The sequence below is a fragment of the Amblyomma mixtum genome, chromosome 1 (genome assembly GCF_055824585.1).
Source record: "Amblyomma mixtum isolate Tamu chromosome 1, ASM5582458v1, whole genome shotgun sequence".
In the NCBI taxonomy this organism is placed as follows: Eukaryota; Metazoa; Arthropoda; class Arachnida; order Ixodida; family Ixodidae; genus Amblyomma; species Amblyomma mixtum.
This window is the reverse complement of record NC_143012.1, coordinates 65,983,113-65,987,480: the sequence shown is the minus strand read 5'-3', so window position 1 is coordinate 65,987,480 and position 4,368 is coordinate 65,983,113. Positions and strand designations below refer to the sequence as shown.

General features: G+C 50.3%; 1 non-coding gene across 1 annotated transcript; it reads left to right on the top strand.

Moving 5' to 3' along the window:
- Positions 1–720: 720 nt before the first annotated feature.
- On the top strand, positions 721–794 carry TRNAY-AUA (transfer RNA tyrosine (anticodon AUA)). Its single transcript has one exon. It is a non-coding gene; the product is annotated as a tRNA-Tyr (tRNA).
- The last annotated feature ends 3,574 nt before the right edge of the window (positions 795–4,368 follow it).

Sequence of the window (4,368 nt, the reverse complement as noted above, 5' to 3'; positions counted from 1 at the left end):
TGACATGTGCCTAAAAAGATGACAAATTCTTAGACTGGTTACTCTAACGAAAATTCAAACTGCAAGTTATTTCTCGGCTCGTTCTGGGTATACTAATCGCTATCCCAGACGACCACTAGGAAAAGAAAATTTAGTTGTGGTAACTTATGGATCGTGCGTCGTGCTGGCACCCGAAAATACATGACCTGCTTACTGTTTGGCTTGCCAATTACTAGGCTGGCCAGCCGGGACGCACGCCAGCGTCAAAAATGAGGAAGGTGCGTTGTGCTGTCGCCGTCGATCTCCACTGTCCTACTGCGATAAGCCTAGTTAGTTATACTGCATTCTATGGCACATGACCACCTAAGGCTGTCGTGCACAAAACGCAGGGCTAAAATGTCTGTTCCTTGTGTCAGATGGAGTAAACTGCAAAATTTGTAATTTGTTCAAGACGCTTTCTTGAAGAGCAAAATAACATGAAAAATCCATGCGTGCACGTTCACCTAGTAAAAGCAAAATTAGATAAAAAAAGTTTGGCTTTGTTTTATGAGGTTTAACGTACCAAAGCGAGTCAGGCTATTAGGGACGCCGTAGTAGAGGGCTCAGTTTCGGGGAATCCCTCAAGGTGATGATTTGTAATAAGGGAGCTATTACTCAATAGGCACCCACCAAAGCACTGTGGGAACACTGTTCACACTTCAAGTTTTTGATCGATTCGCTCTCGCCCCAGCAAGCTTGCAGTCCTGGTTAGCTCAGTTGGCAGAGCGACTGCTCCATAAAAGCGGCGGTCCTGGGTTCGAACCCCGGACCAGGACGTATTTTACATGACAGCCACACCTCCTTCACTTTAAAAGTAGTTGCAGTTGTGCGCACCGCGCGTTGGAAATATTCGGGGGTTGCATAAAAATCAGAACGTACACACACTCAGTGAATAAAAAAATTAGCTGCAGTTAAACTAGTGCTGAACCTGGTAGAGAGCGATAGCTATGGCGTGTCGGGCAACTGCACGCGGCTTGGCGTCTGCAACGTTGACCACGTTCCGGACACTGGATAGGCAGCCCCCCAACCTGCCATCTTGGCAGGTTGCAGTTAATGGCTGAATGCGAGGGTTTCTTCACCTATTGACAGCTGCGACCTATTGCTGCAGTGCCGTGTCTGCCACAACGTTGTCAGTTCTAACGCACGCAGCCCACATCTCTCTCTCACCACCTCACGTAACCTAAAGCGCGAATCAGGCGTCCATTGACCCAGGGAGCCATTTATGCGCACAATGCGCACGACGGCACGGACGGACGGGAAAGCCAGTTGTAGTAAGCCTATCCTTCCTGCCCTGTGACCTTCTCCTTACTTATAGTTTGACGAGCAGCCACCATGGAGGTTACGCGAAATTGTCAGTTCGCTGCGCTGGTATGGTGGTGCCACTGCTCCGGTGTGACGGCCAATATACGTGGTGCGCCAGAAACAGTGCAACATGTACTGAATATGCGCTGCTGTCGCCTCATCTGCTGAGCCTTCTGCAGCAACTCCACATAGATGAAGAGGGACTGTTTAGCATGGGCAGCGACCATAATCGCCTGCGTCTGGAATTCAGCCACAGACAACATCGGAAGACCAGACCGCGACGGTCGAAAACTCTCTACCTTCCACTAAGGCAGATGAAGGTTGTCACCAAGGAATTTGAAGCGAGCTAGAGCCGACTCGGAGCCGCCCATACGGCGAATACATGGAAGCCCTGCGTTCGATAATGTGATCACACATGGTCCACAAGGGACATGGACAAGCCTACAAGAAGCCATGGTGGGACAGGCAGGTGGCAGAGGCATGAGAAGCACGCCGGGACGTGAACAGTGCCAATAGCAGGGCGGTGAAAGAAAAGGATCCTGTGGCAGCAGCAGCGGCGTGGGAGAAGTACCTGCAACGCAAACTTGAAATACAGTCACTGGTGCAGGCAAAGTTGGCAGCCTCAAATCTCAAGCAAATGCAAGCACTGCGGGCAAAGGGCAAGTCGGCGGCTCAGAGATTTTGGCGGTATGTCAGCTCCCTGGACATGGAAAGGGAGGGGACAATAGAAATGGTGAATAGTGCTACAGGACAGTCCATCAACAGCACGTCACTGGCTACTTGTCAGACCTGTATGGGCCACCAGCCCACACGCCTGAGCACAAGCTCGAAAAGACTTCGCCCTCAGCTCCATCCCAGGACCAACCAGAAATCATGTGGGAGGTCGCACTGCCAGGCATGAATCGGGCACTGGGCCGCATCGGCGCTTGTACAGCCACGGGACCCAATATGGAATACCAACTCGCCTACTAAAACTACTCAGTCCAAACTGGAGGGAACAGCTTGCCGATTTGTTTACCACCATTATCAGCGGCGGAGACATACCCGAGGACTGGCACAATTGCAGGGTGGTGCTCCTGCTGAAGCATAGCGGAAATGCGGCTCATATCGGCGACTACTGGGCACTCACAGTCACCAGTGTGGTGTACCGAGTTTTCATGCAAGTCTTGAAAGCCTGGATCAGCGGATGGGCTGAATCAGCGCACGTCCTAACGAAGCTGCAGAATGGGTTTCATCCGAGCAGACGGCTAGAAGACAACCTCTTCACTCACCAGCTGTATAGACATCGCCAGGAAGGAGGGCAGGAGACTCATCTGCTGCTTTCTGAATGCCGAAAAGGCATATGATAACGTTCCGCACGAAACTCTCTTCCACTGCCTTGGGGATGGCACCACCACTCCTCGATACGATCAAGAGGTTGCACCGTGAAAACGCAGTCACAGCCTTATTTGGCAATGTGCAATCGGAACGGGTCTGTGTACACTAGGGGCTTTGGCAGGGATGCACATTAGACAGTTTTAGCAGAGCGTATTTGCGCCTCCGCTCCGGTCAGCCGGGGAGCGCGTGAGCGGACCGGCACTTCCGTTCTGCTTGCGCGCAGTCCCGGCGGAGCGCAGAACAGCACTATGAGCGAGGCTCATGCAAGGCCTTCTGGTCTCCCATGCGCGGAGTCACCAGCGCTGTTCAACATGGTAGCCGCTTGTTCTGCAGCTGACAGCGAATGTGCCTCGGCCTCCGCGAAACGCATTGGCTTATTCAACCGCAAACCTAGTAAAAGGTTTTGCATAGATCAGGATCTAAGCCTTTTGCGCGAAGTAGCAGCAGCAAATCCTTTCAGCAAACCCCGCGTTTGGGACGAAGTGCGCCGAAACATAGCAGATGCAGCGGGGCGCGATCTCACCCTCTGCGCAGTGTGCGACAGGCTGGACCTGCTGCTTGGGTATTTTCGCCAGCAGGACAAAGCAAACCTACGAAAGTAAGTGCTTACGTACCTATTTTGTTTTGCGCTGTGCCTGTGACATATACATTGCATGCCTTATCCCACAATCGAACCTGCGCTCTCCTCAGATTCGGGACAGAGGAGCAATACAGCAAGCGTGATCAGCTTCTTCAAGAAGTATCCGATATGGCCCAGGAATTCGGGTATACGCCCAGGACCGTGCAAAAGGATGTTGGCGGTGCTGTTTTCAGCTGCTGCCGAAATGCGTGCCGCGCAGAACTTGAGGGACGATGCTGTACTGCCGATGGACAGGGGGGGAGGCCAGGCCGATGATGGAGGTCCCTTCAAGTAGCGAAGGCAGAGTGTGTATTGAACTCAGCAATTGCCCTGTGTCGAATAGCACAGGGTTGACGTTTCTAAAAGTCAAGTCAGCTCAAGTCAGGAATATTTGTGATTCATTTAAGGATGTTGGACTGAATTCTGGTCATGACCAGTACATTTTGGAGGCAAAAATAAAAAAAATGCTCACGTGCTGTGTGACAGTGGATGTTAAAGTACCCAGAGTGGCCTAAATAACCTAAAGTCCTCCACTAGAGTCTTTACTAGCATGCATGCAGCTTGTCGTCCAGCACCGAATACAACGTCCACTTGTACTGATGAGGGTTGACATTCAAAAGGGCTCACTCTCTCATGTTCCTCACATGTGCAAGTGGTATGCGTTTTTCGCTTAATTTTTTTTTTCTTCTTTGGAACATTTAGTTATTTTTCATTTATTTTGAATTGGCGTTAAGCCTGGCAAAGCATTGCTGGTCCAGGCATCCTCTCTCTTTCTTTTATGTTTTTTTACCTCTTTTTTGAGAGGACCAATAAAAGGGTAAAAGGGTATGCGTGCACTCATGAGAGAGCTGCCCACCTGTGAACATGGCACCGCTCCCTGCTGTAATGTTCTGAAGTATACAAACACAATAAAACAAAGAGAAAAATTATGAAAACGGCAAAGCAACATGAACTTGTATGTAGGTATTGAATGTGTAGGTATTTTGAGGTGTAGATAAGAGCATGCAGTTAGTAAAGGTAAATAAATTGGTCACTGCTTTGTTTATCACACC